This window comes from Phocoena phocoena, chromosome 1, assembly GCF_963924675.1.
Source record: "Phocoena phocoena chromosome 1, mPhoPho1.1, whole genome shotgun sequence".
NCBI classification, from domain to species: Eukaryota; Metazoa; Chordata; class Mammalia; order Artiodactyla; family Phocoenidae; genus Phocoena; species Phocoena phocoena.
The window spans coordinates 147,065,369-147,086,185 of NC_089219.1; the positions used below are offsets into that span (position 1 = coordinate 147,065,369).

The 20,817-nt window shown below is 45.3% G+C and overlaps 1 protein-coding gene across 2 annotated transcripts in view; it reads left to right on the forward strand.

Annotated features, from left to right (window-relative positions):
* KCNH1 (potassium voltage-gated channel subfamily H member 1) overlaps positions 1-20,817 on the forward strand; it is a 416,350-nt gene that overhangs the window by 393,810 nt on the left and 1,723 nt on the right. The window lies entirely within an intron of this gene.

Below are 20,817 nucleotides of genomic sequence, written 5' to 3' on the forward strand. Positions count from 1 at the left end.
GGGAGGGAGGGGACCCTCAGTGCTCGTAGCCGAGAGAACAAGGAGAAAGTCAAGGCCTTGACTGTAGCCCTCACAGGCTCCAGAGAGAGAGACTAGAGTGCTAATGGCACCAGCAAAGGTGACATTAGCCAGGGCCCCTGCCCCAGCCCCCAGTGGCAGCCTGTGGTGAATAAAACAGGGGCTGTGGGTCATCCTGTGGCGGTTCAAGTTCCTCTCCTTCTCATATGTGCTGAGGTTTCCACTGGAACCTTCTTCCTTCGAGGCTCCCTCCTCAGTGATAGTCCAATCAGGAAAACGGAAATTGAAACTACACTAATTTTTTTCTTTTCTTTTTTGCTGAGGATATAATATTTATGTTTAATACTGCTGCTTGCTTTAACATCTTTTTGTCTGATATTAGTATTATCACATCAGCTTGCTTTATTGTTTACACAGTATATCTCTTTCCTTCCTTTTCCTTTCATCTTTATGTAACATCTCTTGAAAGCAACATATAGTTAAGTGTTGTTTGCTTCTTTGTTTTTGAAACTACACTAATTTTTTTCTGCACGATATGCGGGCCTCTCACCATTGTGGCCTCTTCCGTTGCGGAGCACAGGCTCCGGACGCGCAGGCCCAGCGGCCATGGCTCACGGGCCCAGCCGCTCTGCGGCATGTGGGATCCTCCTGGACCGGGGCACGAACCCGTGTACCCTGCATCGGCAGGCGGACTCTCAACCACTGTGCCACCAGGGAAGCCCAAAACTACACTAATTTTTATTGGGGTATAATTGACTTACAATGTTGTGTTGGTTTCAGGTGTACAGCAAAGTGAATCTGTTATACAAATACATATACTCATTCTTTTTTTTAGATTCTTTTCCCATATAGGCCATTACAGAGTATTGAGTAGAGTTCCCTGTGCTATACAGTAGGTCCTTATTAGTTATCTATTTTATATATAGTAGTGTGTATGTGTCAATCCCAATCTCCCAATTTATCCCTCCCCCACCCCTTCCCCCGCAGTAACCATAAGTTTATTTTCTACATCTGTAACTCTGTTTCCGTTTTTGTAGATAAGTTCATTTGTAGCCTTTTTTTAGATTCCACATACAAGCAATATCACATGATATTTGTCTTTCTCTGTCTGACTTACTTCACTCAGTATGACAATCTCTAGGTCTGTCCATGTTGCTGCAAATGGCATTATTTTGTTCTTTTTTATGGCTGAGTAATATTCCATTGTATATATGTACCACATCTTCTTTATCCATTCCTCTGTTGGTAAGGTTGCTTCCATGTCCTGCTATTGTGAATAGAAACTACACTAATTTTTAAGAGAGGATTTAAATAAGGGAATTGGTGAAAGAGCAAAAAGGAAAGGTTGAGGATGCCTAGAGATTAATAATTAGAAGAAGCAGCACCCCCTCCAGGGATGGGGGCAGAAAAAAGTAGCATTATTAAATCCTGGAAGGCCAGAAGAGGGCCCCAGTTTCTGGAAGGGGCGCTCCACGCAGCTGGTGTCAGACCTCTGAGGAAGAGTGCTGCACGTTTGGTGCTGGGACACCTGAGGAAGAGATACCCCAGGGCGTGTCCCCAGAGCTCTGCGGGCAGAGCTTGGCTTGGGGATGCTCAGTTCACGAGGAAAGCCATGGAATTGTTCTCTGACTGCACTGTGCACACAGCTGGGCTGCTGCCTGGGCCTTGGAGGAAGCATGGCAAAGCTTGTGCAGGGAATACCACAGACGCTGCTGGAGGGTGGGGCTGAAGTTAACCACTGTTGCTGGTGCCATAAGTATAGGAGCAGAAAGCAAGGAGGAAGTCTCTTCTCCTCCTGCCTTTCACTCCTGCCAGGGCCTGCCATTGGTAGAACCTAACTGCAAGCCAGCTGGCAGGGAGTCTGGCAAACATGGTTGGCTGGCTCTCAGTGCAAGCATTTCCAAGCAGAGTATGGAGGGTGGATTTGGTGCTGATCAGCAATAATAACTAATACACACACACACACACACACACACACACACACACACACACACACACCCTGGGGTGCACTGTCTAATTTCACCCTCCTGGTGTTCATATATAGATTGTAGTAAAGAGTTTTATTCCCAAGTTAGAAAGACAAAACCAAAGACCAGAGAAGTTCAGTGATTTGCCCAAATCTGTCAGTCAGTCAGTCACCAAATAGTCCTTAAATGCCTACTGTGTGCCAGGCATTGTTCTAGCTTTAGGACCACAACAGTGAACAAAACAGAGCTTGTTTCAGTAAGGACACTTGTATTATAACTGGGGGAGTGGAGACAATGGGATGAGGAGATAATCAAAGCACATATATAGACAGGTAAATACATCAAGTCTCTCACGTACCAAAAGCAAATAGGTGTTATGGGAGGTTAGAAGAGATCCAGGCTTCAGGGGACAGGTATGTCCTAAATACCAAGAACCCAAGTGAATGGCCAGTGGCCATTCTGAGTCACCCTCCACACCTGTGAACGGAGAGCTTTGCTCTCAGGTGTGGAAAGGTTCTTCATCAGAGCAGATTCTGCAGAGCAGCAGATCAGGGGGCGTCTCATCATGATGAAGCCGGATGAGGTAAGCAAAGGCCTTGAACCCTCAGTGGCAAGGCCAGAGCTGCTCTCAGGAACTGTTAGTTGCCCCCTCTCGTTAGGAGAGTGGCTCGATCCACGGCTCAGGAACAGAGCAGCGCCGACCTGTAAAGAGTGCCAGCATCGTTAAAAGGGTGGGCTGCCCTGGATGGTGCGAGTAGGATAAAGGCACACAGGGTGTAAACCATCTGTAGGATTCTAAGGAGAAGCCCCTGGCCTGGCCTCCCTCCCACTCTGTCTCATTCTCCGTGGGTCCTTCTGTAAAATGCAGCTGCTTCAGATCAGCTCAGGCCAGGAAAGCACCGGACCATCAGCTCCCGAGGGGAGGGTTCTTTTTGCTTTCCTTAAGTGTGGACCAGCCACCTCGCCCATCATATTCAGTGGGCACTGCATGAAGACTTTTTGAATGGCTGATCAGAGCTGTTTCCTTGTGGAATGAGGTTTTGGGAGGGTGTCATTTCTTTGTAAGACACAACATGAGGTTTAAAACCAGCGCGAGGGATTCAGGATAGGTCTAAGAAAGGAAGTACTGAGCACAGAGGGCCCCGGCTGCTCTCCTGACAGGGTCTGGGGCGGGGGTAGGGGCCAGATGGGGTGGTCCAACTCCACGGGTGATTCACTGGGGCCTCTCTGGTGTCAGAGGAATGGGCTATATGATCCAGGCCCCATTCCATCCCTAGGATGGAATGCATTCTAGGGTGCCTACAGCTGCAGACCCCTGAGAGCTCCTCCCTACCTGGGGGACAGGGCGTGGCTCTTCTCCCCACCTGCACGTGCCCTGCAGGCAGAAGGCTCAGACAGTACAGACATAAATCACCCTGGCAGAGTTATTTTTGTCTTCAGATTCAGCATCTCCGGGCTCTGTCCAAGATGGAACTTGGAACTGGGAAGTGGGGATAGGGATGCCTGGTGTCCAGGAGGGAAGCACAGAGGGAGAGAGGGCTGGTGTAGTCAGGAGGGTCAGGGGCTACCTGTGTTCAGCTGGTACACAGGCACTGAGCAGGGACATCTTGTCTTCTGAGCGTGTGTGTGTGTGTCTGTGTGTCTGTGTGTACACGTGCATGACCTCTAAACAAGAGTGAACTGTATGCCTACGTGGCAGTCTTGCTGTATTTCCCAGTATATGTCTATTTTTAGGTCACTGGTTCTCAAATAGAGGTGAAGTTTGGGGCAGGGGGTAGGATGCATAGACATTTTAATTTCATTTTTTAACTATATAATTGAGTGCCATTAATTACATGTACAAGGTTGTGCGACCATCACCATCATCCATTTCCAAAACTTTTTCATGATTACAAACAGACACTCAGTAACCGTTAAGCGATAACTCCCATTCCCCATTCCCCAAAACTCTCATAGCATCTAATGTACTTTTTGTCTGTATAAATTTGCTTATACTAGATAAGTGGATCTTATAAGTGGAATCATATAATATCTGGCTTTTTGTACCTGGCTAATTTCACTTAGCATAATGTCCTCACGATTCAGCCATGTTTTAGAAGGAGTCAGAACTTCATTCCTTTCAATGATTGAATAATATTCCATTTTATGTATATACCACATTTTGTTTATCCATTAATCTGTTGATTGACATTTGGGTTGTTTCTACCCTTTGGCTATGGTGAATAATACTGCTTTTGAGCACTGGTGTACAGGTATCTGTTCAAGTGCCTGCTTTCAATCCCTCTAGGTATATATCTAGGAGTGGAATACACAGTAATTCTGTGTTAGCTGCCAAACAGTTTTCCACAGAGGCTGCAGCATTTTATATTGCCGCCAGCAATGTGTGAGAGTTCCAGTTTCTCCATACCCTGTCAAAATTAGTTATTTTCTGTTTTTGTTTTTTTATTAAAAACCATCCTAAAGGGTGTGAAGTAGTATCTCATTATGGTTTTGATTTGCATTTCCTATGACATGTATTGTTGAGTACCTTTTCATGTGCTTTTTGGTCATTTGTATGTTTTCTTTGAGAAATGTCTGTTCAAGTTATTTACCCATTTTTTAGTTGGATGGCTTGTATTTTGTTGTTGAGTTGTAGGAGTTCTTTATATATTTCTGGTCATGAAATCCTTATCAGATATTTTCTCCCATTCTGTGGGTTGCCTTTTCACTCTCTTGATTGTATCCTTTGATGCACAAAAGTATTTAATTTTCATGAAGTCTAATCTACCTATTTTTCTTCTATTCCATATGCTTTCAGTTTCATAGATAAGAAATCATTGCCAAATCAACATTACAAACATTTCTCCATATGTTTTCTTCCAACATAAAATTCAGTTTTATGGTTTTACCTCTTACATTTAGATCTTTGATCCTCTGTGAGTTAATTTTTGTATGCAGTATAAGGAAAGGGTCCAGCTTTGTTCTTTTGCATATGGATATCCAGGTCTCCCAGCATCATGTGATGAAAAGACTGTCCTTCCTTGGAACCTTTGTCAAAAATAATTAACTGTATAGGTTTAGGGTTTATTTCAGGATTCTCTATTCACTGTTCTGTAAGTCTGTCCTATGCCAGTACCACTCTATTTTGATTACTGTAGCACTGTAGTAAGATTTTATATCAGGAAGTATGAGACATCCAACTTTGTTCTCCTTTTTCAAGATAGTTTTGTCTATTCAAAATCCCTTGAGAATATATATGAAATTTAGGATGTATTATTTTATGTGTGTAACAATGCCATTGGGATTGTACTGAATCTATAGATTGCATTCACCAGAATTGTCATATTTTTTAAATTAAAGTATAATGGACGTACAACATTCCATTAGTTTCAGCTGTACAACATAATGATTTGACATTTGTATACATTGTGCAGTGATCACCGCAATAAGTCTAGTTACCATCTGTCACCATAGAAAGTTACAGAATTTTTTTGGTGTGTGTGATGAGAGCAACTTTAATATTTGCAATACAGTATTATTGACTGTAGTCACCATGCTGCACATTATATCCCCATGACTGATTTATTTTATAACTAAAAATTTGTATCTCTTGATCCCCTTAACCTGTTTCACCCACTCCCCGATACCCTCCCCTTGGCAACTACCAATCTGTTCTCCGTATCTATGAGGTTTTTTTGTTTGTTCATTTGTTTTGTTTCTTAGGTTCCACATATAAGTGAATTCATAAAGTATTTGTTTTCCTCTGATTTATTTCATTTAGCATAATACCCTCAAGGTCCATCCATGTTGTCAAAAATGGCAATATCTCATTCTTTTTTATGGCTGAGTAGTATTCCATTTGTGTGTGTGTGTGTGTGTGTGTGTGTGTGTGTATCTCCTGCACCTTCTTTATCCGTTCATCCATCGATGGGCACTTAGTCTGCTTCCATGTCTTGGCTATTGTAAATAATGCTGCTACAAACATTGGAAGTGCGTATATCTTTTCAAACAAGTTTTTTCATTTTCTTTGGCTAAGTATTCAGAAGTGGAATTCCTACGTCATATCATAGTTCTATTTTGAAATTTTTGAGGAACCTCCATATTGTTTCCATAGTGACTGCACTAATTTACATTCCCACCAACAGAGCAGGAGGGTTCCCTTTTCTCCACATCATCGCTAACACATGTTATTTCTTGTCCTTTTGATAATAGCCATTCTGACAGGTGTGAGATGATAGCTCATTGTGGTTTTGATTTGCATTTCTCTGATGATTAGTGATGTCGAAGATCTTTTCATGTGCCTGATGGCCATCTGTATGTCTTCTTTGGAAAAATGTCTATTCAGGTCCTCTGCCTACTTTTTAATTGGATTGTTTGCTTTGTTGTTATTGAGCTGTATGAGTTCTTTATATGTTTTGGATGTTAACTCCTTTTTAGATATGTGATTTGCAAATATGTTCTCCAATGCAGTAGGTTTCCTTTTTATTTTGTTGATCTTTTCCTTTGTTGTACATAAGCTTTTTAGTTTGATGTAGTCCCATTTGTTTATTTTTGCTTTTGTGGCCATTGCCTTTGGAGTCAGATTCAAAAAAATATCACCAAGTGTGATGTCAAGGAGCTTACTACCTATGTTTTCTTCTAGGAATTTTATGGTTTCTGGTCTTACATTCAAGTCTTTAATTCATTTTGAGTTAATTTTTGTGTATGGTATAAGATAGTGGTCCAGTTTAATTCTTTTGCATGTAGCTGTCCAATTTTCCCAACACCAGTTATTGAAGAGGATATCCTTCTCCATTTTTGCCTCCTTTGTCATAAATTAGTTAGCCATATATGTGTGAGTTTATTTCTGGGCTTTCTATTCTGTTCCATTGATCTATGTGTCTCTTTTTATGCTAATACCATACTGTTTTGATTACTGTAGCTTTGTAATATAGTTTGAAGTCTGGAAACGTGATGCTTCCAGATTATAGTTCTTTCTCAAGATTGCTTTGGTTATTTGGGATCTTCAGTGGTTCCATATAAATTTTAAGACTTTTTGTTCTATTTCTGTGAAAAATGCCATTGGAATTTTGATTCTGTAGATTGCTTTGGGTAATATGGGCATTTTTACAATATTATCTCTTCCAATGCATGAGCATGGTATATCTTTCCATTTTTTTGTCTTCTTCAATTTCTTTCATTAATATCTTACAGTTTTCAGTGTACAGATCTTTCACCTTCTAATTTATTCCTAGGTACTTTATATTTTTACAGTTGTAAATGAGATTGTTTTCTTAATTTTAGTTTATGATGGTTCATTGTTAGTGTATAAAAATGGGACAGATTTTTATATGTTGATTTTGTACCCTGAAACTTAACTGAATTCATTTATTAGTTCTAACAGTTTTTTTGGTGGATTCTTTAGGGTTTTCTCTATATAAAATCATGTTATCCACAAACAAATAGTGACAGTTTTGCCTCTTCCGTTCCAATTTGGGTGCCTTTTATTTCTTTTTCCAGCCTAATTGCTCTGGCTAGGACTTCCAATTCCATGTTGAATAAAAATGGCAAAAATGGGCATCCTTGTCATCTTTCCAATCTTAAGGGAAAAGCTTCCAGCTTTTCACATTTGAGTAGGATGTTAGCTGTGGGTTTGTCATATATGGACTTTATTATGTTGAGGTACATTCCATGTATAACCACTTTGTTCAGAGTTTTATCATAAATGGATATTGAATTTTTCCAAATTCTTTTTCTGCATCTATTGAGACGAGCCTATGATTTTTATTCTTCATTTTGTTAATGTGGTGTATCACGTTGATTGTTGTGAATATTGAACCATCCTTGCACCCATAGAATAAATCCCAGTTGATCGTGGTGTCTGATCCTTTTAATGTGTTGTTGAATTCAGTTTGCTAATATTTTGTTGAGGATTTCTGCACCTATGTTCATCAGGGATTTTGGCCTGTAATTTCCCTTTTGTGTGGTGTCCTTCTCTGGTTTTGGTATCAGTGTAATGCTGGCCTAGTAAAACTTTTCAGAAGAGTTTGAGAAGGATAGGTATTTAATCTTCTTTGAGTGTTTGTAGAACTCACCTGTAAAGCCATCTGGTCCTGGACTTTTGTTTGTTGGGAGTTTTTTTTTTTTTTTAAATTACTGATTCAGTCTCCTTACTAATAATTGGTCTATTCAGATTATATTTCTTCATGATTCAGTCTTGGAAGATTGTATGTGTCTAAGAATTTATCCATTTCTCATAGACATCTATTTTTTAAAAGATCATCAGGTGGTTCTGGCCCTCTTCCCAGATGATAACCACTGCTGGGACAGGGGAGGTGGGTGACTCTAGGCTTCCTCCCACAAGGTATTGCCAAAGTGAAGGAGCTCTGAGTTACACAGTTGGGCCATGTGCTTCAAGGATGGAGCTTTTGATGAGAAGTGGGGAGAGGTTAAAAGCTCTTCAGTCTCTAAGAGGTGCCATTTAGGACTGGTCTCCCCAAGTTTTCGTCTACTCTAATGATTTCTTCTGAGAATGGGGCCACTGTGACCCTTCTCCCTGAAAGGCCAGTGGGGTGAGTGGGGGCCCCTAGGAGTGGAGGCATGGACAGGCAAGCTACTAAAACTGCCTCTGATAGGACTAAAGGTAGCCTCATGGCTTACAGATGGTTTCATCCGGCTTCCTAGGGTGGGAGAGGAATTGGTAGTATGTGTTTCTTGGATATGTCCACAGTGCTGCAAATGCCCCTTGGGAACATGGTGTAGATGAGGCCACAGGTTGAGATTCAGAGTTTTCAGATCATGTCCATTTCTCTTGTACCATGACCTGGCATGCCTGTCTAGAAGCAAGCCATGTTTCATTTCATCTGCCCTTTCCTCTGCTTCCCTGGGTCACTCCCTCCATACCTGTCGTTAGCTAGAGTCACAGCTTTCTACCTGGTCTCCCTCCCTTCAATTGTCCAAACACCCCACCCCCCTTACCCAGTCATTTCTTTTTTTTTTTATTTTTTTTGCTGTACGCGGGCCTCTCACTGTTGTGGCCTCTCCCGTTGCGGAGCACAGGCTCCAGATGCGCAGGCTCAGCGGCCGGGGCACGAACCCATGTCCCCTGCATCGGCAGGTGGACTCTCAACCACTGCGCCACCAGGGAAGCCCTACCCAGTCATTTCTTAAACCTTGCTGCCCTTTGTGCTTTGCACAAAGAGAAAGGTTCTTGTGGCCCCTGGGGCAAAGCTCGGAGATGGCCTCCCCTGCTGGGAGGTTACAGGGGAATAATTGAGATGTAGCTCTGATGTAGCTTGTGTGTACAGCAGTCTACCTTGCACCAGTGCTGCCTGAGAGCCAAAGCAAGCATTAGCGTCTTCAGCTTGCAAATGAGGAAAATAAGGCTCAGAGAGGAAAGTTTCTCGGCTAGTTGTGGCTGGGGTATGACTCAGACATGGTTAGCTGGCTCTACACACAGTGCTGGAAGAGGATTCTGTGAGAAAACAACGCAGACTCAAGCTCTGGCCTCCTCTACTCCTGATGGTGTTTGCAGAGAAGGCTGCTTGAGCCCTTGGGTGGGCTCACCTTGCTACGTGGCCCAGGCTGCTCCCTCCTGTGCACCCCTCCTGTGTGAGCCCCGACTCTCAGTGGTCATTGTGGGACCAGGCGTGACTCTAGAGCTGGGGTATGGTGCCCACACTTCAGCAGGGACAGGGAGACCTCTGTCCTGGCCTAGGAAGGCAGTGGAGCTACTGGGGCAGAGACCCCGCTGTAACGCAGTGCTACACAAGCAGAGAATGCAAGTGTGAGGATGGAGGAGACGCCCTCTAGTCACCCCTCTTACACATGCACCCCATATTCCATAGGGGAGGGGACTAGGCCTCAAAAGGAAAAGGTCAGGGAGCCAATAACCCTCTCCCTTATCATTAAGAGCCCTCCACCTCCGGGGAGCCCGTCTCCAGACCACTCGTTCTACTCCCCACCCCAACCCAGGCGCTCTTGCTTCTGCACGGCCCTGTGGGGAATGCAAGATTCCTCCCAACTGGGCTCCCAGTTCCTCCCCACCGCATCCCCATCACTGAAACACCCCCCCCCAGGGATAGGGGCAAACGGGACTAGCTCTCCAGACGAGTCCCATCGCTTCGTTCAGGGCTGCTCTGCTGAGAGCTCGCGAGAAGGCACATGTACCCGAGTGCACATCAGGGAGAGAACTGGTCCTCGCTCTGGGATTCTCCCACACCACCTCTCACCTCTCCCCGTGAGGGGGGTGGGAGACTTCACCGTATAGCCCAGGTGTGATGAATGTCTGGAGTTCAGATGTGAGTGGGACGGTAGTGGATACTTTCTCAAGGAGGGCAGAACCGGCAAGTTTCCTTGGCAGCTGAGCGGCTGTGCTCTGATGGAGCAGTGGGAAGGCATCCCGCTTGGGGGTCATGCATTTGATGGCTCTGAAAGTCAGCATCCTAGTATAAGAAATGGGAATTTTAACAGTGCAACAGAAAATTATTTATTGGGAGAGTCAAACCCTAGAATAATCCAGTGAAATTGTTCTAACCATCATGTTTCAAAACTAGACAATTGCTTGAATCGAATTCTTTGCTCTAGTGCTTTGTGCGTGGGACGGTATGATCTGCTGGCTGAAACGATGAGTGTCACAGTGGCCCAGTCACATGCCACAGGGTGGCACAGATCACAAGGGACAGTGACAGTGATGTCAGAGCCAACTCTTCAGTAACATACAAGTTCTCAGAATTCTCAGTTGTTTGTCCATTTTGGTAGAAAGCGACAATTTTTAAGAGTGGAATTACAACTATGCAAATACATGCTTTGTATCCGATTCTTTAATCCAGAAAAAATAAGAGAATGCAGCCAACCAGAAGATGTTGGGGGTGGGAGGTGGATGGATCTTTCCTTGATTATTGTCCTCTTTTGGCGGTGAGAAGGACAAACTGCAGAGGTAATCCAGAGTACATCAGGTGCAGGCTTGCCTGGGTGAATGACTTCCGTATCCGCTTCACCAGGTGGCTGTGAGGAGTGAGTCACAGATGTGTACAGAGTGCTTAGCCCAATATCTGGTCCTTTGTTGAATGCCTGGTTGGTGTTAGCCGCTACTTGTGTCGAAGGCTCAGCTGAGGAAGGGAGAAGCGCTGGAGAGTGACTCGGATGTAAGGTGGTGATGAAACGTCAAGTCTCAGCGCTCGCCTGTCTCTCCCGACGCTGGGCTCCCCTTGCTGCTGTTTTCAGGACAGACCCTTTCCCCTGTTTTCCAGGCCAGAAGGCAAAAGGAATATTCAGAAGACTATGCCTAGGGTGGAGATAAACCTGGTCCCAACTTTCCAAAGCCATGATAAGCAGGATTGTGCAGGAGTAGAAGGTTGAAGGGGGTGGAGGGCAGTGAGCTGAACCCTCAGACAGGGAAGTATTTGGTGGGTTCGATTTCTGCAAGTTGCAGTTCATCTTCACCTTTTTTTAGATTATTATAGTTGATTTACAATATTGTGTTAGTTTCAGGTGCACAGCAAAGTGATTCAGATGTGTGTGTATGTATATATATATAATTTTCCATTATAGGTTACTACAAGATATTGAATATAGTTCCCTGTGCTACACAGTAAATCCTTGTTGCTTATCTATTTTATGTATAGTAGTTTGTATCTGTTAATCCCATACTCCTAATTTCTCCCTCCCACTCTCTTTCCCCTTTAACCAACCGTAAGTTTGTTTTCTGTCTGTGAGTCTGTTTGTATTTTGTATATAGATTCATTTTTTAGATTCCACATGTAAGTGATATCATATATTTGTCTTTCTCTATCTGACTTACCTCACTTAGTGTGATATTCTCTAGATCCATCCATGTTACTGCAAATGGGAATATTTCATTCTTTTTAATGGAGTAATATTCCATCGTGTGTGTGTGTGTGTGTGTGTGTGTGTGTGTGGTGTATGCCACATCTTCTTAAACCAGTCATCTGTTGATGGGCACTTGGGTTGTTTCCATGTCTTGGCTAGTGTAAATAGTGCTGCTATGAACACTGGGGTGCATGTGTCTTCTTGAATTATGGTTTTCTCAGGGTATATGCCCAGAAGTGGGATTGCTGGATCATATGGTAGCTCTATTTTTAACTTTTTGAGGAACCTCCATACTGTTTTCCATAGTGGCTGCACCAATTTACATTCCCACCAAAAGTGTAGGAGGGTTCCCTTTTCTCCACACCCTCTCCAGCATTTTTAACTTGGAGACTTTTTGATGAAGTCATTCTGACAGGTGTGAGGTGATACCTCATTGTGGTTTTGATTTGCACTTCTCTGATAATTAATGATGTTGAGCATCTTTTCATGTGCCTGTTGGCCATCTGTCCTCTTTGGAGAAATGTCTGTTTAGGTCTTCTGCCCGTTTTTTTGATGGGTTGAGGGGTTTTTTCTTTTATTATTATAATGAGTTGTATGAGCTGTTTGTATTCTTTGGATATTAAGCCCTTGTCGGTCACCTCATTTGCAAATATTTTCTCCTATTCTGTAGGTTGTCTTTTCGTTTCGTTGATCATCTCCTTTAATGGGAAAAGGTTTTAAGTTTGATTAGGTCCCATTTGTTTATTTTTGCTCTTATTTCTTTTGCTTTGAGAGACTTATCTAAGAAAATATTGCTACAATTTATGTCCCAAGAATGTTTTGTCTATGTTCTCACTAGGAGTTTTATGATGTCATGTCTTATATTTAGGTCTTTAAACCATTTTGAGTTTATTTTTATATATGGTGTGAGAGAACATTCTAATTTTATTGATTTACATGTAGCTGTCCAGCTTTCCCAACACCACTTGCTGAAGAGCCTGTCTTTTCTCCATTGTATACTCTTGCCTCCTCTGTTGTAGATTGACTGTAGGTGTGTGGGTTTGTTTCTGGGCTCTCTATTCTGTTCCATTGATCTATATGTATGTTTTTGTGCCCACACCACGATTACTGTAGCTTTGTAGCATTGTCTCAAGTCTGGAAGGGCTAAGCCTCCAGCTTTGTTCTTTTTCCTCAGGATTGCTTTGACAATTCTGGGTCTTTTGTGGTTCCATATAAATTTTAGGATTATTTGTCCTAGTTCTTTGCATCTTCCACTTTCTTAAGTTCTCCTATGGAATCATGAGACGGGATAGTGTTAACCTGATTTCAAAGGTCATGATTAGTGCTTCCCTAGACAGGGGGGAGGTGTTGTTGAGGGAGAGTTGGAGGCTGAACGCTGGTCTACCTGTCTTAGCACTGGAGCAACTCTGATGGGGGAGGCGTGTCACCAGCTCCACATTTGGCCCCATTTCTTCCTGCTTGATTGGTGACTTGGCTCACACTGAGGAAAGACGGGTGGGAAGAGAGACTGCTCTGGCTGGGAGAGGTTGAAAGGTCTACGAGACGTCGATATAGCCACGCTGTGTGTGGGAAAATTCAGGTTTAGAGTTGGGACTGGAGTGAAAAGCAACATTACTTTGTGAATGTGAAGGGAGGGAGAGGTTTCTCACAAGTGTCACTTCACTGCATCACTGCAGCAAGGTTGGAAGTAGGAATTTTTGTTGAGAAGACAACTGAGGCTTAGAAAGATCAGGAAATTTCTTCAGGGTCACAGCAGGGTGGGCATCTGTACCAGTCTTGTCAGCACCTCTGTTGGCTCTTAGCTGCATGAAGGTGAGGTGAGCATTGAAGCAGAAAGACCTCATGGAGCACAGAGAGCAAAGGGCAGGGCTTTGGGGGAGGACTGCATTTAGGGGATGGAGGAAGAAGAAGCCGTAAAGGAACCGAGTCCTAGGGCTGCCGTTACAAATTGTCTCCATCTGGGTGGCTTAAAACAAGAGAAATTTATTCTCTCACAGTTGTGGAGGACAGAAGTCTGAAACCAAGTTGTCTGTAGGGTTGGCTCCTTCTGGAGGCTCTGAGAAAGAATCGTTCCATGCCTCTCTTCTAGCTTTTGGTTGCTGTCAGCAATCCTTGGCATTTCTTGGCTTGTAGCTACAAAACTCCAGTATCTACCTCTGTCTTCACGTGACCTTTTGCTCTGTGTTTCATGTCTTCTCTTTTCTGTCTCTAAGAAGGACACTTATCTTTGGATTTAGGGCCCACCCTGATGCGGAATGATCTCACCTTAAGATTCTTACCTTGTTACATCTGCAAAGACCCTTATGCCAAGTAACATCACATTTTGAGGTTCGGGTGGACGTATCTTTTGGTGTCTGTAATTCAGCCTCCTACACTGAGGGAGCACAAAGCAAGGAAGAGAGTGGCAAATATGGCCCTAGTGAAAGGCCAGAGGCCAGTGGCTCCCACACGGCAGTGCCATCTCTTCTCTGAGCAGCAAACAAGGGATGTATCTCCTTCACTTGGTGGCTTTGAGAAGGAGAGATCCTCATTCCTCTTGGGTTTGAATCTTCCTGAAGACAGGAACAGGTGCATCTGTAGGAGTCTTTCAGACACAGGCCAGTCTGTCAACAGACACCTTGCTGATCCTCTCGTTCTCAGTGGGGGCCCTTACAAGAGTGAATGAGATGATGCCACTCCTCATGGGATGTCACTAAGGGATCATGGTCATGGTCCCTAAGGGACAAGGTCATTCTTGATTAATGCCAGAAGAAAGTACAGATGTTGCATGGTAGTGGGAGGGACTGGCCTGTGAGCCGCACTCTGAGAGCCACTGGACCAGGTCACTTGAGAGCAGAAGACCTCTAACCTCTAGATTCTTCATGGATAAAGTCCACTGGGACCTCTGCATTCCTGTTCCTCCTACCCGGTGCCGTGCCCTGAGGGTAACTGGTGACCTCACCACTGTGCAAGGAGGCAAGATCTTCCCAGGAACCAAAACACTCAGCTCGTGTGTCTTACAGCTCCTCTTTCTTGCCTTGACCAATCAAAGCCTGACTCTCACGCTAAGTCACACCCCTATCCTGATAAATCAAAGGACCACACTAACAGGTCCTAATGTACCTAGTGAATCCTCTCCTTAAAAGCTCTGAGAGCCTCAGCTTCATGGCCTCTCCCCTCACCTTGGCCTGATCTCTCTGCTTCACAGTTCTGTCCCTGGATTCTTTAGAGAACTTGCTGATGGACTGGGAGTAAGAGAAACTAGTGGAGAGAGGTGGTGGGGCAGGGATGGAGGTTATTAACGTATGTGAGAGAAGATCACCCTTTTCCCTAAAACCAAGGCATTTTCCTAGCAGAATGGCTTAGAACGTGGGCATGGATGGGGGCTCAGATGGCTGAGGTTTGAATCTTAGCTCCACTATCTGAGTATCCTTAGGTGGTCACCTACCCTTTCTAAGCTTGGTTTCTTCATTTAAAAAATGAGGATAAAGACTTTCCCCACCTGCTGGGGCTGCTATGAGGATGTCATGAGATAGCACACATTTAACAAAGTCAAAAATGTAACAAAGTCAGCCCCTCCCACTGGGACTACTACCACAAAGACATCTTTCCCTGGTGGGTGGCCTTTCTGCCTTTGTGTCATTACATGTGCTTCTCCCTGTGTGAGCTCCTTTGCCCAAATCTTTCACCTTTTATTCCCAATTCCGGCTCATCCTTCTAGAATCATCTCACGGGTCGTCCCCACAAAGAATGATACATAATACATTTACTCAGCAACTATTAAATGTCAGGTACTCTTCTTAAGAGTTTACTTATATTATCCAACCTTATCCTCATGATAGCCCTATGAAATCAATAGCTTTATCTGCTTTTACAAAGAAACTGAGGCTTGGGGACCATGATCCCAAGTCTGTCTGGGATCCAAAGCTTGTGCTCATGTTGCACGTGACTCCACTGACTCCGCCCTCCCCCCCCCCCACCACCACTCCGGGCACATTTAGCCCCTTGTGCTTCAGCACGTGCCCACATGGAGGACAGCAGAGTGGCAGTGATCTCACCAGTCACCAGTCCTGGGGTTCCGAGTCCCTGGTCAGCAGATCTGGCCTGGGCTGCCTGGGTCAGAATCACCTGGGATCTTGTTGCAAATGCCAGTTTCTGACGCTGCCACGGGAAATTCTCCCTCAGTAGATAACAACACCTCCTCCAGGTGGTTCTGAAGTGCAGCTAGATTTGAGAACTGTTGTTCTGGTCCAGCCAAGCAAGGACATGACTTGCCCGAGGTCACACAGCAGCCAGTCAGCAGCAGAGTTGGGACCACTGTAAGCCTGTGTTCTTTCTACTGTTCTCTGTGTGTTTCAGATTTGGGCCATGCGTCTGAATTCAATTAAAACCAAAATAAATCCCTTTTGGTTTATCTATGGTTTTCTCTGATTCATACGTCAGTCTCTATTTATGCAAACCACTGAGAACTGACATTATGTAAATCTTTTTACTCCCCAATCTAAGCTCTTTTAAGCAACTGGACTCCCGTTCTCTGTGCTGTCAGAACTCTAGGTGGTCCCTTACCCTCCCGGGGCTGTCTTTCCCCCTACATGTGCTGCAGGGACCCTGTTGCTCAGTGATCCTGAGGGGACTCCTCCCCTTGGTCTGGTCTTAAGGGGGCTTAAGAGGGACTGGGCCCTCCTTAAATGCAACCCAGAAGAGGCAATCGATGGTCCTGACTCACCTCAGCTTCCAGTGGGATTACTTTTTCAGACAAACTTGAAAATAACTGCTCAAGAAGCCCTGCAGATTGAAGAGCCGGGTGTCAATTCAGTTCAGCTCAACAACTGTTTGTTAACGGCCTCCCAGGCTCTAGGCCATTGCTTGCTGAGCCTTCAGAGGAATGTGGAGATAGATGAGTGAGACACAGCAGCCACCTCTGCCCTGGGGCATTCTCTGTCTCCCCATATCCAATCAGTCACGAGCTGCTCAGCATTCAGCATGGGTCTCCCATGCCCAACACATCAGGCACCCCTGTGGGCTGGCAGGACTCTGTCTGGCTAGGGAGGATCCAGACCTATCCCATCAGTGGTGCCTGGACCAGTGTTAGCCTGTGTCTAGGGCTGGACCTCCCCAGTGGGTGATTAGTGGGAGTCCCTGGTAATAACCTCTCCAGACAGACCCTGGCACCTCTCTGTTGATGTGGCCCCTGTCTACGGACTGCTGATGTGAAGAAAGGTGACGTCAAGGCAAGAGCACTGGCCAATACCCTGAAGTTCTGTTTCTGCTTAGCTGTGTGACCTTGAGCAGGCCACCCTACCAACTAAACCCCAGTCTCCTCCACTGTCAGATTGTGGAGGAAGTCCTTGCACACCTCCCAGGAGCTTTAGCTTAAATGAGATGATGCACTTGAGTATGTGGAATATGCTATAAAACACAACACAAAGTACTGTATTATTAAAATCATTAATTGTTCATTCTCAAAGGGACTTTAGAGATGATCTCATCCAGTGGTTTTCATAATGATAGTTCAGGCCACAGAATCCTTTCCTGGGATGAAGTCTTACATTGAAGCCCAATACGTAACAGGAAAATGGAAAGAAAGAAGACCCGGCACAACTCTGCTGGGAGCTGAGGGAGGAGGTTGTCCCGCTGGGTGCGAAGGGGTGGCTTGCTCAGGGCCCAGCAGGGCTGAAATGAGCACTCCCGTCTTCCAATTCCTAGTCCAGGCTCTTTCCATTGACATCGGATTGTCTTCCACAGGAGGATCCAGGTTTACATAAAAGAAAAATTCAAGAGCAGTTGTCCTTAGATCTAAAATACTTGGTCAAATGCCTGGTCACAGCTGCCTCTGGAGATGAAGACTCCATGAGTAACTTCTCCAAAACATCAGCGGAAGCTAGTAAGCAGAGGCCTAGACCTCAGACTAGAAAAGCTGTTAGACCACATCAGCTCTGGTCCCCTTGGGGGAATGCTAATTTTACTTGCTGATTCTCAAAGGCAGGCTCAGGCATTTCTGCAGGGCAGAAGGATGTTCCCTGGTTTACCTGCCCATTGGATGAGCCAGTGATGTTCAGGTGGGGCTACCCCAGGCACACAAGGTGACCCTTTAGGAAAAGCCAAGAAGCTTCAGAAGACTCAGCACAGACCCAGACACCCACGTCCCCTCCCCAGGAGAGCCCCAGCCCGTGAGTGCTGAACTGAGCCCACTGATGATGTGGCCACAACATCCGAATATGCTGCCCAGGCCAGGCCCCTGGCCCCTGGTCCAGGATTCTGACCCCCATGAGGCATTTGGATTGAAGAGCTCAGTATTTCCACGCCCTCAAGGAAGAGCTACCATTTCCCGTCACACATACCCACCATGGATGCATACTAAGCATTTGTGAGCCTACTGGTATACTTCATACTTCACCGTACAACCGCTTGGTGTAGGAAGTTTGGGGTTGACTCCTCGATATCTGAAGAAGTACTTCCTTTTCTTTAGTCTTAAAACATCTCATTTCCGGTCTCAAGGGCCGCCTGACCTTTGAGGTTGAGAGAGCTGTTAAGAGGACCCTGTGTGTTCTGAGCCAATCCCTTCCTTTTATAACATTATGACCTCTGTGATTGCATCTTTCCAGGTTAAGACATTCTAACATTGATTCATTGGCTTATATTTATCTGTTCTTTTTCTTCATCCATCCTACAGATATTTACCGAGGACCCCCTAGGTGCCAGGTACTTTCTAAGTGCTGGAAATAGCGAACAAAACAGACAATCCCTGCTCTCGTAGGGTAGGTAATAAATCTTTAAAAAGTAAAAGACACAATGTGGCACGCCAAGTACAGTGCTAGACCTGCAGAGAGCCTTCCGAGGGGATAAGGTATGGACGTAAGTAACTGGTATCTTGTTTGGGAATCGTTGCTTGCAAGGAATAGAACCCCACCCAAACGAGCTCAAGTAAAAAGGGGGATATTGATAAGAATCAGATGTCCTTCAGAATAAAGGCAGGACCAGAGCAGTCGGCTCTAAACGCCATCATCTCTCTGGGGTGTATTCACATTGTCATATGTTCTCCCTTCCTCCCTCTTTTTCTCATTCCTCCTCTCTGTCCCACCTTCCTTTCTTATCCCCTCTGCCCCCCCCTCCCTTCTCTAAGAAGGGGTGTGAGTAGGGGAGGCAACAGATGGCATCACTACTACAAGTGGACGCAAGATAGTAATTAGGGCAGAAGAGTGATGTGAGCACAGCAAGGGCCGTTAAGGTTGGGAGGTGGGAGGATGACTTAGAGCTCCATGGAATCAAAGAAGGCTTTCTGGAGGAGGTGCTGTTTGAGTTGGGCCTTGGTGTGAGGAGGATTTGGACTCCTCTTAGAGATCAGGGTCCATTGCCAGAACAGAGAAAGGAGGTGGAAGACTGCCAACTCAGAGCACTGGGAGGACAGAAAAGGTCCTGGTCACTCTACTTATCATCATCCCTCCATCCCTATGATGCCTTCAGTTAGGTTCCTCTTCAGAGTGGATGGGATTCTCCTGAGTGCCATGGCTTGGACCTGCAGGATCCAGACTACAGGAGCACATGGGGTATGGCTGAAAAGGACCTGGGGAGACAGGGTTATGAGATTACATAACCCTGGGCAGGGCAGAAGATGGATAAGGGCAGGGCTGGGAGAAATGCTGTCCAGTGGAGGTCAGAAAGCCACTCACTGGGACCCAAGTAATGTGGCTTGAAGATTTAGCCAGGTGGCAAGAGGGGCGGCTGCTCCGTCCTTCCCACCTGATAGTGTCAAGTCATCCAGTGACAGAAGCTTTGATGGAGAAGTCACGTGACAGGTGAGCCTCCAGTCTGCTGATTGATCACTGGCACCAAGCACACAATTCAGTGTTTGTTGGGTTCCTCTGTATTTATTGACACTTTATATAAAATGACAACGTTGTCGGTCATATCTGAGAACCTAATGAGTGGTGCCATCTGAGAGCCCCGGGTGGGGTGGGGCGGGGCCTTCCTGGAGGAGGTAGAATTAGTCACATATTATATGTGTCTAAAAGTTAAAAAACAAAAAGGCCTTGAAACGGTGGGGACAGGAGGATTCATTTTTAGCGTTCACAGTTAGCCAGTGCTTTCACATAAGTACTCTTCTGTTGGCTTTCCATCAAGTCGGAAAAGGAGGGATTTTTCCCACTTTTGAAGGAGGAAACAGAGACTCGGAAGTTAAGATACCTGTTGAGATCACACAACTAATTGGCAGAGCTGGGACTTAATTCTGTCTGACCCCAAAGTCCAGGCTCTGGGCATGCCAACACATGTGCCTCCCCAAGAGCTGGGGGTCCTGCAGCAAGTCTCTGGGGCAGGTTCTGGGCTGGTCAGAGGCTGCCCACACAGGGCTGTCCAGATTGTGATGGAAAAGCTGCCCCTGTCCCTCCCACAGACCTCTCCTCTACTTCTCAAGGATCTCAATTCCTCTGGTCCCCAAACCAGCATTTACAGTTTAAAAAATGACCTATTGCAGGTTGCTTCTTTCTTACAAGTTCAGGTATGGGATGAGTCAGACATGCCCCTGAGTGTACCTGCTACATGCAACATAAGTCAGAAATTACAGGGCTTTCCCACAATCGGATGTCGGCGCAAGGGAAACCCTGTAATATGTGGCTTACGCTGCACTCAGATCCAGAGTCTTGAGACGGCATTGTTGGCTGCTGTCCATCCACTGCATGAAGCATTGTCATCGTCAGGAAGAACTTGTTGGACGTTGGATGGGTCTGGGGCTTAACTGCTTGAGCACAAGTGTCTTGGAGGAGACCTATCTGTTATGTGACATTTAGCCACTCTGAGCCTTGATCTCCTCTTCTCTAAAATGGGGATAACAATATGTGTCCCTGTGACTTTACAGTGTCGTCGTAAGAAATATACGAAGTAACATTAAGCTCACGGGGCCTTTCTTCTCCCGTGAGCTCCCTCACGACAGGGAGGGCTTCTATGTGAGAACAGCGTGTACTTTTCACAGCCAACTGCATTCACTTAGGGTCCAGATCTGCAGATGACAAGGGCAGCCTTAGCCGTCACCCTGCCTGGGAACTCGGCTGAACTTTCTTGCCCTGGA